This window comes from Pinus tabuliformis, chromosome 2_2, assembly GCF_031772625.1.
Source record: "Pinus tabuliformis cultivar Carrire ecotype Pingquan chromosome 2_2, CPIR1, whole genome shotgun sequence".
In the NCBI taxonomy this organism is placed as follows: Eukaryota; Viridiplantae; Streptophyta; class Pinopsida; order Pinales; family Pinaceae; genus Pinus; species Pinus tabuliformis.
This window is the reverse complement of record NC_142300.1, coordinates 473,793,287-473,810,211: the sequence shown is the minus strand read 5'-3', so window position 1 is coordinate 473,810,211 and position 16,925 is coordinate 473,793,287. Positions and strand designations below refer to the sequence as shown.

The window sequence follows — 16,925 nt, the reverse complement described above, 5'->3', positions numbered from 1 at the left end:
GTTTTTTTTCCCTGTTTTGAAATAATTTGGTTATGCTCTAAGAACATTGGAGAATATGGTTTGAGACAAGTTAAATGTAGCAGAGGGATCAAGTTTGGCAAAACAGAGAAAATAAAACCTGAAAAAATAGTGTTAACCCAAAGGAGTCTAGAACCATCCGATCTACAGATCTAATAGATCTAACGGTCATCATGCGTCAATAAGATTATGCATTTAGTTAAGGAAGAAAGGTGGTTTTATCAGTGAAGCTGTTTATCAGGTGAAGAAAAAGTGGTAAGCGGTCTTTTGAAATTCCAAGCGATTCCATTTATCAACCGACACATAGCACTCGAGTGGAGAGAGAAAACCACTTTATCGAGTGGGTAAACATCGTGCAAGATCCTTGTCTGATATCGTTGTTAACCATTGGATCAAGTGTGTTTTGATCAATGGTGGAGGATCGCTGATTAGTTTTATTGATCGAGTGAACCAACAACTATCGGATTGAAGGGTAAGATCAACGATGGAGAATTAACGCAATAATGTTTGTGGAAAAACAGATGTTATAAGGAATTAACCAAAAGTTTGAATTCCTTTTGATTCCATGGTAATTGAAAGGTTGTCATATTGCGGCTAAATTTTAAGTGGTTCTGCTAATTTAGTAGAATAGCCAAGTTTGGAGGTAGATGACTGATACTCCAAAGGAAAACCAAGAACAAGTTCCACCTGAACTTGTAGAAATCATTTCTATATTTCAATGATTGTTCATTACACCTGCACCCAGGCCACTAGTCTAGCTAATGGGTTTTATACAATATGCTCATTTGTGAATTCAACATACTCGAGTCTCTAGTTTATAAAATTCACATTTCAAGGGCCCTTGTGATACTGCCCCAGTTACCTGCGAAGGATAAATGTGCCATCATTATGGAAGAGCAACCCACAAGATGGAAGAGAAACCCACAAGTGAGGGATACATTATTTATATCATTTGGTAATAAGGTCCTTTCTCTATTTTGATATAATAGTGTTATTTATCGATTTGGTATTTGCAAAATATATAGGGGATTATTCACTCAGTAATAAGTCTACAAACCACTCTATTGTTAACTATTTTTCCACCCACCCCAATCCTTGAAGAAAAATGACACATGAAACCCCATCAAAAGGAATCAGAAAGAAAGGAAGGATCACTTGTACTATAGAGGTACCAAAATAACTACCGATACCACCATTATCGACCATCATCAAGGGGAAACAAGGCTCATAGGTATGGCGGGGAGCAATCTATTTTTGAGAGTATATATTATAGTTAATTTGATGACGACCTTTGTTCTTATATTTATTTCTCATTTCTGTGTTGGTTTTGGATTTCCTCTTACTGTTTATCAATGAGTTAATTTCCTGTCTTTACAATTGATTGAAGTAATCTATACAATCCCATGTAAAGATTTGATATGCATTGAGATATTTCTAGATTTGAGAAGTTTAGGGATCAATTAATATTATTGTGGGTATATTTTTTTAGATTCCATTTTTCCTCGTCCTTTTTCCTCCATCGTTTCCCTCCACTATTTCAACCAATTTTAATCAAAATGGATCTCTAATGAAAGTTTATTTTTTTTTGGAGAACTTCTAATAGTTCTTGAATAGAGTATTTTCTTGGTTCTATGCCATTAAAATATTGGGTGCATTCTTGTTCATCTAGGTGATGTTGTCCATATCTAAGGTTTTTATATAGTGTCTTTATGAAGATCGTATTCAATTTGACAAGTATCATAAAAGCTTTCACTCTATCCAGATTTAATGAACATGGTGCATAAGCCTTAAATCTACTCCCAAAATTTTAGGCCCTTCTTCTATTAACTTAGCTAGGCTTGGATTGGTGTGCCTTCAAATTTTCTTTCCTCTTAGGTTATGATCCAAGCAAAATTGGTGATAGTTTCCTCTTATTTGAATGGAGGACTTACCATTCAATATGTAGGTGGTCTTGTGTTGTAGATGCACAACATGTATGTCTTTTTCTCCTCCAATATATTTAAGCTCAAGCTTCATATTTGCAATGTTCATTACAAACCTCCAATTTATTACAAAGCACATTTAACTTGTCTATATATCATTGAGCTTCTCGTCCATTAAATTTTCAAAGATGGAACAAATGGTTCAATGAATTTTGTTTATACCCCAAGGGAGAAAATATCATTATATTGTTACTTTGAACGATTCACCATATTGGATGGAATGCTAATCTATAATAGTAAGATACCAAACATGGAATTTCAATATAGAGGATTCATATTGGAGGAAGCTCAAGATAGAGGATTGCATATAAGAAGTGCTAGAAGAAAGGTTGGATGGCATGTTGTGCTACTATCTGAAAGAGGAGGCTCATCGTTGGATTTGGAACAATAAAATTTAACCAATGGTTAAAGGATAAATTTTGGAAATAACATAGGGCTATGCCTCTGTAGTTTCTTATGCACAATGGCTAGTTTGAAACTCCATGATGAATGAAGCTGGTGGAGTTTACACTTTTCTCATACACTATCTAGAGTTCAAGGATGCTTTAGGACCAATAACTAATAATTAGACTCTCTCTTCTAATATTGTTAGAATGCTTCTCTACTTCCTTCTGTAAAGGTTTCTAAAACAAATAGCCTTTATAGTCATAATAGATATCTTTGGACCCTATCTAAAAAAGAATATTGTGTCTATCATATAGAAGCTTGGCCAACAATTTTTGGTCCTTTATTATATGGATATCTAGGCATAAGCAAACCTCCACTGCTCTTAATAAAAGTTGTACATATATTTATCATTGTCTACAATCAAGAAACAATATCAACTTTGTGTAGAAGTTGATGCTAGAAAGGCCTTTATAATGCGTTGATTTTGCAGAGAGCACCATTAATGTGAGAGGCTAGGTGCTAATTTTTCCACAAAACACTATTATGATATTTGGGCATAAATATCATGAGTATTTTCCATTTTCACATGCTATGACAATGCTTATCTAAGGGAACCTTTTTTTTATTATCAAAAAGAAGTTTCTCCCTCCTTTGGAGAGGTGTTCCCTACATCTTTCAATTTATGCCGCTTTTTGACCTAGAGTGTCCCAAAACTGCAAAAGATTATCTTGGCCTCTACGAATTTGATCAACTAGTTTCTAGAAGATTCTACTTTAATATTCAAATTTGAAAACAAATGACAAGGTAAAATTTGTTCAGTTTTAAAGAATCTTTCATCATTTTTTGCCCTAAACTTGTTTGCACCAATCAATTACCTATACTCTCACCTTTTCATGGCTAAACATATTTAGTTCCGAGGGAAGATTGATTAGTTCTTTGTTACATATTGTTTCAACTCTTGTTCAAGAAAAAAATAATTAGTTCTGGGTTTCTCCAAAACTAGTATATTACATCAATGTACATAATAATTTTTTTTATTCCAATATATAGCATATTCATTACATTTCATGGTAAAAATAGTTTAATGAAGATGACATATGGTTCATCTTTTTGCCAATTGCATTCATTAAGAAAACCATAACCTTGAATCCTCTTATCCAGGACCAACATTGGGAGGATATGTGGCATGTTTGCAGATATGGTAGCCTCCTATGGAACCATATAAATGAGCTTGTAATTCTCTTTCTATTTTTGATGAAGCTAGCATCATCTTTGTGCATGATCAATCCTTATGGAGAATATTAACCAATATCAACTAATCTCATACTTAGCCTAGGAATGAATACCAATTGCATGCATGATCAATCCTCATGGGTAAAGTTGGACAACACCATAAAGTCACATATATTAGCATAGGAATAAATTGTTATTTAATGATTTTAAGCCCGGTTGATGTTTAAGGAATATATTGACGAGTTATGATATAAATTCTAGAATAATGCAAGAAAGGGGCCATAAAGATTTTCTTTAAAGGTTTGTTGTAATAATAGAAGCAATCATGTATATATTGGTGACAAACTGACAAAGTTCCAAAGTTGAGGGATTGTGAATTTTGTTACTGATGATGTGAATTGCGGGGAAGGTATTATTAGTGTGACACTCATAGTTTATGCCCACAAGAGTGACACTTGTTATTTCACTCAAACCCGAAATGGTTGGAAGAAGAGGAGCTCATCTATGATTTAGCTATGTAAATGTGGACCCACCTTAATAAGGAATTTGGCTTCCAATAGTCTATATGAGCCTGCAGGTGTTCGTACAAGTATAAATTGTTGTCAACCAAAATTGTCAGTGGTCACCCATATAGATTAGCGGACATCATTTTATGCCCTACTTAGTATAATCTTTTTTTGACATTGTACTGATCAACTCATGTTATTCTGCAGAACACAAGCTAAATTTTGGTGCAAGGTGTCTCTCATAGTCTTTTACTCTTATTGTGTCTACTAGATGCTACCTCTATAGACTAATCAAATACACTAAAGTGGATTATAATTGCAATTTTTAACTTATCGTGATGAATATTAATTGAACTATGAGGACTAACCAATCTCAACGGACAAATGTTGCACTTACTACATGATTAATGGGGCAGGTTTGTAGTCCATATGTCTATTTGATTTGATTATAATGTTTTATATTAAAAGTAAAATACAGTCTTAAATATCAAAAACATCTAATGCCTGGCATGATTTGCATTATGATTAGTTTAGTTAAAAAAAAATTATTACAGTTTAATAAAATCATATATTCTATGATATATATATTTTTAATAATCTTAAATCGATAAACAATACAATAATAAAATGTATTTTTTTAATTTTCAAAAATTATCTAAAATACTAAAATATTAAAATTGGGTAATAGAATATATTTTTAAAATTTGCAAAAATAACCTAAAATATTAAAATTGGATGATAAAATGTATTTTTAAAATTTCCAAAAGTTACCAAAATGTTAAAATTGGGGAATATTATTTTTATTACATACCAATTAGATAAAATTTGGAGTACATCATTTATTATAAGGTATTGTTGATAAATGTAAATCTATAATTATTAAACTTTTATTTAATATAAAAAATAAAAAATAACTCAGTCTGCTTTTTTATATGTCCTAACTAATCGAATTGATTCCTTATGGTAGTCACCAATCAAATCGATTCTCGTTTCTTTTAGGCTAATTTTCAGAGCGGAACAAATTGGAAATGATTTGTTTTCTCTCTGTTTTTCTTTTTAACTCACCATATGTTAAAAGATGGTGAATGTATTAATAAAACCTAGTTCAAAAAGATGGTGAATATATTAATAAAATCTAGTTCAATAACACGAAGCCATTATAAAAATGCATGATATACTTGCACTGAAAACTAGCTCTACTCATGATTTTGTGCTTTGTTCATTATGTTTACTTATTTTTCTACACTAGAATATTCTCATTTACGTAGCAGCATTTCGGACATTATGCTGGTGTGACGGTATAAGATATAAAAATTTCCACGAACTGCCACTGAATGTGAATACAAATAATGGCGCGGAACTTTGTCATAACAAGTGGGGGATCCCAAGATAGACATAACGATGGAATTAGGAGCAAAGTGACGAGAAGGAAAAAGAGTGAAGTGGGAGCAATCGAGGATCGCTATGATCGATTGGTATGCATCACAGTTTTCTTCAGCATAGCGGAAGATCTCCGGGAGGTGACTGGAGACTCAAAAGAGCGTCAGGTCCATTGTTAACCACAAACACCATGGCCAGCCCCCATGTTATGTGCACGTCCAAGTGGCAGTGCATCACCCAAGCGCCTGTAATAAGTAATGATCGCCATATTTACCACTATGCGCAAAGTATGATCCATCATTCAGGACAAGAGACGACACCAGTAGAGAAGGAAAGTGGAATGCTGTGAAACAAATTAAATGCTCACCAGGACTGTCAGCCACGAATCTTATTGCAGCCCAGCTATTGACTGGAACGTTCAGAGTGTTGCGCATCGGAGGATCCACCAGGTTGAACTTCTGAAGATTGGTTTGTGCATTATAATTGCCAAAGCCTGCTCCCCCGATGTAGAAGCATAGCTACCAAATTCGCCGTACTGGTACGATTCGGTTCGGCTGTAAATTCGGAAATTGCAATTCGGTACGGTATTGATATAGATAAATATTAATATATTAAAAAAATTATAATGAATTGTAAATCTAGTGGAAAATATTACAATTATGATGAAATTAGGTAATAAATTTTTTATTTAAAAAAAAATTATAATAATAAATTTTTTATTTTAAAAAAAATTATAATAAAGTGTAAATGGTAATTTAAGAATATTACAATTAAGATAGAATTTGGTAAAGTGTTTTTATTAATATAAAATTTAATATTTAAAAATAGAAATTTTTATATTATTTAATTTTATAAAAAAAAATTAATATAAAATTTAATACTTAAATAGAAATTCCTATATTGTTCAAAACATTAAAAACATAAATTTCCAATTTAAAGAAAACCCAGTTACCATTTAAAATTTGTTAATAAAAAAATAAAATATTTAAATAGAAATTTCTATATTATTCAAAACATTAAAAACATAAAATTCCATATTAAAAAAATGCAGTAGTATAAAACAATAAATTTTATATTAAAATATTGTAAAGAAATAATAAGTTTATATTTATTTTGATAAATTATTTGGGATTAATCATAAGTTTATACTTGTTAAAAATAATTATTTCTTATATCAAAATAATAAACTTTTATTTATAAATATTTATAAAATATATAATTTCCATTTTTTTTTTCGAATTTCATGCTACTCTTCTTTTCCACGATAAGGAAATCAAAACCATGAATTAAAGTTTGGGTGTGCTTTTATATACACTATAAACAACTCTTTGAAAAATCTACAAATAGACATTTAGATTGTTTTAGTTATTAATTAATAATATTGTAAGTATCACAAAAGTCTTAGATCTAATTAATAATGTTGTTATTTTTCATTTTTGTTGTTATTTTTCATTTTTGAGAGTTATATTAAAATTTAAGATTTGACTAAGTGATTTTTTTTAAATATATTGTAAATATAATTTTTTTATTTTATTTTAAAAATAATTTAATTTTGAAGGATCTATATTTTAGAACTTTTCCATATTGTATTTTAGGTAATCAAATTTTTTCTATACCAAATCGAATCGAATTCGAATTTTAAGTAACTATGTGTAGAAGTGACAACCAAGGAGATGGATAGGGTGAAAGAAGTGATAACCATGGAGATGGATAGGATGGCTTTCACCCGCAAAAATATTCGTTCCTTGAATAATTACTTGCACCGTAGAGTTATATTTAAGAACTTTCACCCTTGTCGCTTTCACAGGCGACCAGAGACCTCTGCTGATGTTCTGTGCAGTATAATCAAATCGCACGGAAGGGTTATCGGGGAAGTCCGCGGAGAATACTCCTTTCATGCCAAAATGCTGAGCTTGAAGGATTGAAGAAGTGGTTGGCAGGACAAATGGTACGTTATTCATACTTGCTGCAAATCTTGATCCGTTGGGACCTCCACAAGACTGCCCAACCGATGGTGTAGAAAAGATTCTCCGAACGAAGACTAGGTGGTCGTGTGAGCCCAACCTTCTAAGACCATTAGCGAAGCTAGTAGCAGTCTTGGTGTCGTTATAGAATGGAAGATTAGGCATGACTGGAGTTGGGGGCAGCTCCTGTTCGGGTTGCTTGATTCACAACATCCATGGGATTCCTATTCCACCATTCTCCTGGCAATGCAAACAGGGTCAAATATTTCAATCGCATTACAACTTAAATTGAAATGAAGCACAATTAATATTTCTAACAGAAGAACATAAAACATTGAATAATGCGGCAGTATACCTAGAAGAATGGGAATCTGGCGATGAGGCCCGGTAAAGGTAAAGGGATAAGTGGTGTCCAGCCTTGGCAAGATGATCAAGGCACCATAGACAGTAGCTCGAAGCCATGAACTGTGTGCATGCCACCATAGAGTCCCTTCTTGACCAGTGATGGTGAATTTATATGTGTAACTTCAGGCCCATCTGACCACCCTGTGCGAAATTGCCGCACTCCGTGCCTGTAAATACAAGCATAAACAATTTATTCCTTTTAACATGCAAAACCAGAGATACAAGCTGGTACTCCGATTAAAATGCATTAACATCAATATGATTCAGTACTGCTCGGTGAGCTAGAGACGTATCAGTGAATGGTAGCGTTATATTGCGCCTGGTTGTGCACTTTGACTTTAAGTTTGTCTCCGTTTCTAACATGCAGCATAGGACCGGGGAACTGTTCGTTCACAGTGATGATATTGTGTGTCCCACATAATCTTTTCACAGGTGTACATCGAAGCTGAATTTTGCGATTAACGAGCCATACACATCATTACTTTAACAAGTGACGAGTTGACATGACTAGTGCATGTGATATAATACTCACACATATTCAATGAACCGAGGCAACTACTAAAAATAATTTCCCCGAGAAATTAGTGTGAAAGAATTTACGATGTGTATATCAATGTTATTGACAGAACGGCCATGAAGCAATCAAATACCAGAAACATATCCTTTTTCTATCAAAATATAATATACATTTTACGTGGAGAATATTATTGAAGGTGAGAAGACATACAACGAATGTGTGAGTGTGTAGCTTCGCCGAGACCCTAACAGTGAACAACGTTAGGCATATGACCATCTCCACAAATCTGGCTGCAAATGGTTGCGGGGACAGATGTTCATTGAACGCCTCCATTGCCTATAGATTCACCGGAATTGAATCTATAGCACATAATTGAATTGACGGTCGAAGACGAAGGGACAAAATAGGCTTGGATCACAAAATTGCCGAGATCACGTATTTATAGTTATGAATTAAACTCAGTTCAGTTCAGTTTGGTGATTGGTCTATGTTCGAATTGTTAAAGTCATTATAAAATCACGGCAAAAGCTGGTGAAGCTGAAAGTCGTTACAAAAAGGCTAAACTCGGTGAGCTGAACTCCATATTAAAGATGAAAGCACACTCAAACCGTTGTACAACATCACTCGATGACGGCACCAACCCTGGGAATCAATCATCTGACCTGCCATCCATATATTATCTTTGGTGGAGACATGAAGATTATGTATTTCTCCCCATTATTAATTATGCACAACATCATGTACTGCAAAAGAAGCAACGATGAAACCTCCTAATCATCTTACATATTCACGAATAGGTTGCCGTACTGCCCCGTCGGATTCTTACCAAACCGTTATCTCCACGTTAAAATGTATACCTCTACAGGAGTTTAGATTGTTGTTCCTCCATATAACATTTGATCATCACGGTGTCAGATCAATTTGTACCGTTTTTCTAAGATTTTGTGTATTTTGCCTTTGGTTAATGATATGGAATATGAAGATTCGTTGGCACGGCTTCAAATGACTCTATTCTTTTCCAACAAAATAGAATTTTGTACAACTTGTCATCGCAAACTCAAACATCTGAAACGCGGATTATTACAAATTAAATTTGATGTCTCTATCAATTATTAAAATGCATTTCTTCTTCATGCTTATCATTTTGATATTTGTATTAAAACACATTTCCCCCGCAAATTCCTATCATTCTCGGTGTTATATATCTTTTGAAATTCGTTAGGCTGAAACTCATTATTCTTTCAAAAATTTTAGTTTGAGAATGGCAAGTTTTATTAGAAAATAGAGAGAAAGCAAAGGGATTCATTAAACACAACACTAAATACAGTATATTTTATTGATGTTACGGACATTACATATATAAGAATACATGATTTTTCTAGATTCGATAATGATGGATCCAGATTACTAAAAATCACTAATAAACTTATTAATTTATGAACTCACACATGGAAGCATTACTTCCAACACCCTCCTTTAATGCTTACATATTGAAAAACTTCCCACAAATTTACCTTTTTATGGCAACTTTATTTTTAAGTACACTAAGATTGTTACGAAATTTTGTGTGCACGGAGAGGGTTTAAATATTTGATTAATTATGTTGTTTTAGTACGTTGAAATATCTTTGTAAAGAAGTGTTGATTTTAAGTCCCATCATAACAATTATTCTTTTAAGTTAATTGTAAACAAATAGTGCATTCAAATAACTATGAAACCATCCATGATCATTATGGATGGTAATGAATTTAATATGATCTATGTTTTTATTTAATTAAATTTAGAAGAAATTAATATAATGTATATTTTATTCTAAATGAATTTAGAAGTATTTAATGAATTGTATCTAATTTAGAAGTATTTAATAAAATGTATATAAAGATTTATTTTAATCTTGGCTTTATTAAGTGTTCAGAGGGATCAAATCTCTAGATGTAAATTTTTCTCAATTTTTTCACTCAAAAAAGAAGTTTGCAGCACAAGTGATTTGATCACTCTCGATACTTGAAAGATCTGGGGTTAAGATGGATCTATGTTGGATTTAGTCATTATCTCCCTCTCTATCTCCTTCTCTCTCCCCCTTCTCTTCCCCTTCATCTATGTGCCTCGCTCTCTCTCCCTCTCTCTCATTTCCTCTCTCTTCCCTCCTCTCCTCTCTCACTCACTCTCTCTCCATCTCTTCCTTGTTAGTCCCTCTCTCTCTCCAACTCTATCTCTCTATGTCTTTGCTCTTTCCTCTCTCACTCTCCCCCTCCTAATCCATCTCTCTCCCTCCCTCTCTCCTTTTCGCTCCCGAGTCCTCTCTCTCTCTCTCATCTCTCACCTCCCAGTGTCTCTCCGCCCATCACTCTCTCTCTCTCTCTCTCCCCCCTCCAACTTTATCACTATCTTCGTCACTCTCTCCTCTCTCTCTCCCTCTCTCCACCCTCCATCTCTATGTCTCCCTCTCTTTCTTCCCTTCTCTCCCTCTCTCTCTCTCCTCTCTCCCTCACTTTCTCTCCATCTCTCGCTTATCACTCCCTTTCTCTCTCCATATATATATATATATATATATATATATATATATATACCCTCCAACTCTGTCACTATCTCCCTCCCTATCTCCTTCACCCCCACCCACCCCCCGCCCTCCATCTCTATGTTCCTCTCTCTCTTCCCCATCGCACACACACACTCTCTCTCTCCATATGACCAAGAATTTGTCACTATATAATTAATGATATATGTAAGGTATAATATATTCTATATTTTACTTTTTTATAGTGTAATGAGTTATGTTTTTGTCACTATATAATCAATGATATATGTAAGGTATAATATATTCTATATTTTAATTTTTTATAGTGAAATGAGTTATGTTTTTTGGGCATGTCGTATTCATAAATAAATTTCAAAATTTTGTAAAATTAATTAAAAATATTATATAAATTTATAAGATATTAAAAAACCCAAAAAAAATAATTTAATTTTTTCCATGTACTTTTAAAATTATTATAATGTCATTTATTTTTTTTAAATATGGAATATCCAAGTTCATCATTGCTATTTTGTATTAATAAATAATAACAAAAGTATCATGCATTTCATCATTGATTATGCAGATTCTAAGTTTTTCTAAATAATAAGATAAAGGTTAGCCTATGGGGAGTAGAGTACACAATGGCAAGGTGTTTTGTTAAGGCACTCTCTAGTGTAAAGGTCACTCGTTGGAAACTCCGTGGACAAAAATCCAACCATGCTAAGGGTTGGTCTGGCCCGAGCCGGATACCATCCCGAGTGATTTTGGCAACTACACAATCCACATGTTAGGTGTGTGAATCATCTCAAGGCTCACATAACCTAGCAAGAGAAAAAAGAGGGGAGAAAATAGATATTATAAACACTTTAATAAAATATAATAAAAATATTAATACTTAACATTTAAAAAAACATTTGTTATACAAAAATTAAATAATATAATTCATGTTTTTTATTTAATAGATTTTTAACAATGTGTATAGTATTTTAGACTTTTGATTTTTGTACATATATAAAAAAATATATTATTTATTTATTTATTTATTTATTCAAATTTAATAAATCCAAAATTAGTATAAATCTATGTTAATATCAATATGATATAAAACTACTATATTGATAAATAATAGTAATAAATATTTATTATAAGAATCTAATTTATATAACTAATTTGATAACCTTGTTTAGTATTTTATTATTTAATGTTTTTATGTACATAACGTTCAACCTATCTCATATATATCAAATTATTCAACGAATTAGTATATTCACTAAATATGAATGTGTATAAAAACACTAGAGGGGAGATGTGGGGTTATCTTCAACTTCATAGGACAAATCCAAACAAGTTTGCTTGGAGTTTGGAGACAATTCTAACAACCAAGTGGAAGGGTATGAATTATTTCTAGGTTTCTCATTGGCTGAAGTATTCTTTCTCAATTCTCTAAATATCAATGTTATCATGTTTTATGGATCAATAACATCAAAGCATACACAATGAAAAACTAAGAAGTTAAGCTATCAGGGGGTCATTAATAATGATCAAGTTTTATTTCTTTTATCCCATGAATTTTCAATGGTTCACTAAGGTCTTGGGTGGGGACCAATATATCCACACCCATTCTTCAAAAGGGAAATGGATCATAGATTGGAAATGGACGGGAAATGATTGGGATCTGAGGACTTTCCCCCTCCACATGCTCTTCATCCACATCCATGTTGCAGTTTCAAGACAACATAAAATTGTAACCAATGTTGTGAGATTCATTTATGTGTCGGACAATTGCCATTGTCTGGATGGCCAGTGGCCTAGTGAAGATATCTGCAAATGTGTTGGCATCGATATCAATATTCATGCTAGGGAGATGTGTTGGGTAGTTGGCATTTCCTCACTATTGGCAAGAGTGTTGGCATTGATGTCAACTAGACTAGCTTAGATGCTTGTTGCAACAGATGTTGGTAGTGATGGCCCAAGAGGAATCTCATGGTAGCTTCAGGATTCATGTAGATAATCATCACAGTAGCAGGCTTACTAAAGAAACCATAAAATGATCACCTCGGCGGTTGTGATTTTAATTGTCCAAAGAGTCAACGAGAAGAGAAGTCTGGAGTCATCTTCCAAGTAGAAGAAGGACTCAAATCCTACCTCTGACCCTCTGCATTGAAAAGTGCTCTGAATAAGCTTTCCAATGATATGAAGAAGTCCAAAAATGGAGTCTTGGATCAAAATATATGGTTTGCTGAAGTTCAGGGTTGTGAAGCTTTAAAAGGAAGGAGTATCGACATATCAGAGATCGAAATGTTGGAGGTCCAACGTATCGGCATATCGGAGATTAAAATGTCAGAGGTTTAGCATATCGGTGCATCCTAATATCAGAGTTCATCATATCGGCACTTAGGATATTGGAGATCGACATATTGGAGAGCGAAATGTCAGAGGTCCAGTATATCGGCGCATTGGCACATCGTGATATCGAAATATTGGAGGTTCGGTACATCAACGCATCGGAATATTAGAGGTCAGCATATCGCCGCATAGACACATCACGATATCGGAGTAACTGAGGATCAGTACATCAAATCATGTTGTACCATGGGTTGGAGGATATCAAAACCCCAAAGATCGGCACATCAAAACATCAACATATCGGGGATTGAAATATCAAAACTTCTTAAAGTGAGGAAAATTTAAAAGTTGCGATATTCGATAAGTGTCGATAAGCCTTTATAAGCATTGAGGAATGAAAAAGAATATTAAAAAAGGATTTCAGTGCAAAACCAAAGGTTGACGGGCCCTCTTCTCTCTCGTCTAGCAGGACACATGGCAACATAGGATTGGCTCGGATAAGCTACGATGGAATCTAACATCAACATGATGTGGTAGTCTACTAGGACACATGGCAACATATGATTGGCTCTGATAAGCTACAGTCGCATCTGACGTCAACATGATGTGGCAGTCTAGCAGGACATATGACAACATATGATTGGCTATGATATGCTACAGTGGCAGCTGACGTTAGCATGACATGGTAGTACGACAAGACATGTGGCAAGAATTTTCAACGTTATTGGTAAGAACCAAGCAACATGTGTCACCATGTGTAGTGATGACGTCATATCAAAGGTCAGCATATCAGAGGATGGAGACATCAAAACTCTAGAATCGTTGGAGTTTGGAAAAGTTTAAAGGGGATTTTGATATTTGGATGGTACATGGTTGTGAGAGTTCAAAGAACCAAGTGCACAGAGCAGTTAAAAAAGGGAGAATGGCCCATGATAGGAGTCTGAAGGCCTAGCACCTTAAGGCTAAGTGACAGGTCACAACTCTCAGTCCTATGGTGAGAAATGTTGTGAGGGCTAAGAAGAGGGATCCAAGATGAAATCGAAACTTCAAAGAAGTTACGATACAAAGGAGGATCAGATATGGCATTAAGATGATGGAAGCTGGCCCGGTCATATGAGAAAGAAAATGCCAAGGGAGCTAAGGGCCAAGAGACTTAGGAGTATCAGAACATTGCACCATTGTGGAGTAATAATGTGGAATTTCTCTCATAGGACAGTACAAAGAGTTAAAGGCATATGGGTCGGCAGCAGTGAGATTGAATGCAGAAGCAGAGGAGTTGGTCTCAGGATTAATGGCAATTGTCAAAGAGCATTGAGTCAAGGTAGCAAGGACCATGATCGTCAGGAAAGAGTGTTGGGTCTACCTTGACGTGAGACAAGCCATCATTATGCTTTGATGCATGTCTTAGTGAGTTAAGTGGATGAATGGGTCGGCTACCAAAGAACAAATGCAAATCGGCAGAGCTAGTTCATGGAATCAGATGGATCTACAGAAAACTCTAAGACAAGGCAATGAGGGCAATGGTCCATAGAGAAGCATGGAGACCTCAGTGATAGGAGAGTTGTTCAGAGAGAGGATTGTGTCTGGTTGGAGTGTGCAGGTGGAATGAGAATTAATTCTCAGTAAGGAGAAAATAGTTAAGTGGCCATTCTCATGTTTATTGCAGTGGAAGAGATCAAGTGAGATGCAACAAAAGAATGGAGAAGCCATGCCAAGGTACATTGGCACAATGTGAATATGACATGAGTGGAAACATTGATAAGTGGGAAGTAGAGGAACAAAACCCAAGAGCTCAGATAAGCAAGGTGGGGAAAGAAACATTGATGCTAGAGAGCTAGGTGGGAAATCCTTGTGTGTGTGCATTGTTGTGTAAGGATGAGAGAGCCAGTTCTACAGAGAAAGGCTAAGAGTGCCTATGTAGAGGTAAGAGACCCTAAGAGAAGAGCGTTGCTATGTGAGTAAGGCCGCAGGTGCCTGTGTTGTGTAAAGAAGGCTGATTGAACCAATGTTATGGTGTGTAAGGATGAGATGTAAATGTATGCAGTTAAAGAGAAGAGAGAAGAGAAGATTGCATGGCCTGGTTGAGATGGTGAGTGTTGTGAGTGAAACAACATGTTACTGTAGATCATGCAGAGGCTGATGAACATTAGAGTGTTTCGAGGAGATGTGATGAGTGACTGTCGTTGAGTAGATAAATGTGCTACTACAAAGTGAGAAAAGTGAGCACAGGTGTAGAGAGAGCTACATGGATTGTGATGAGCAACTATTGTTGAGAATACGAGTGTGTTGTTGTAGAGTGAGTAGAGTGAGAAGAGAACAAAGCCGAGATCAGGCAGAGTGGCTGCCAATTACAGAGAACATTTAGTTCCTATTTGAGTGTGGTTTGAAGCCTACAAACATGAAGTTGGTGCTTCCATCTCTAGTGGGTGCTTGAGAAGGTTCGAGGGTTGGTGCCTCCTACATATTGGTGCTTGCATAAATTCAAGGATCTGTAAGTTAGTGCTTACAACAAATCCGTGAAGTTGGTTCTTTATATGGTGCTTCTAGTAAGTTGGACAGGGTTCTACAAAGAGAGGGAGTTGTTTCTTCTTGGTATTGGGTGGTAGCAAGAAACCAAAAGGAGTTGGTGCTTCCTATGAGTGGGTGATCACAAAACATATTGATGTAATAGAGTAGGTGCTCTTATTTTACATCAATAACAACAAAAAGGTTTGGTGTGTTTTTCCCAAAAGGGTTTCCACGTAATACCTTGTGTTTCATGTGTATGATGCTCATGGTGTGTTTGCTTGTATGATGATTTCATGTTGCTACTGATTATATGGATGGTTGCCAAGTTTGAATTAGAAAATAAAATTGGCATAAAACATTTAAAATTAGCCTTAATATTTTTCACTGCCCCCCTCTCAGTATTGTCATTATTTACAACAATTCGTATTGGATCCATGTTCCTTCAGGAATAAATTAATCTCTAAAAGGTATATCAAAGGGAAACAATGGCTAATCAATCTTGGGTAACAATAGAAGGAGTTCCATTTTGAAATGGATCAGACTATGAAGTTTGGAAGGTTAGAATATTGGCCTATTTGACGGTCTTGGATGTTGATATGTGGCTCTCCATAGTGTATGAAGAAAAGAGTGAGCTGAATGAAGAAGCCTAGAAGATTATCATGAAGGGGCTATCTAAGCTGGATGCTGATAAAGTGAGACATTGTGAGTCAACAAATGAAGTGTTGGACAGACTGCAATGTTTGTATGGTGGAGATAGTCATGTGGCTCAAGAAAAGGCTGAGGAGCCTTGTTGCTCTAGCAATGAACTAGAACATGGAGAAGTTGTTGCTCATCACACTCATGTTGATGATGAATATGTCTTAGAGGAGAGACCATCTTACTCAGAAGGTATGCTATTTCTTTGTGAGAAATGTAAAGAAATAGGTCATTCATTATCTAGATGAACATATAAAATCACTTGAAGATAGAGAGAGCCATGCATCTAGTAATTTTAATGAATATAGATCGATTTTAGTAGCAATAGCAAATAAGGGATCCTCTGAAGGAGAAGATAGTATATCCTATGGAGAGAATAGGGGTATCATCGAAAGTGATGAAGAAGGGATAAACCTTAGACCTATGGAAGACTCCATGAACAAAGAGATGGACTTAGATCTCTGT

At 34.8% G+C, this 16,925-nt stretch overlaps 1 pseudogene; it reads right to left on the bottom strand.

Annotated features, from left to right (window-relative positions):
- Window positions 1-5,620: 5,620 nt before the first annotated feature.
- On the bottom strand, window positions 5,621-7,635 carry LOC149193391 (putative laccase-17 pseudogene; annotated as a pseudogene).
- Window positions 7,636-16,925: the final 9,290 nt, after the last annotated feature.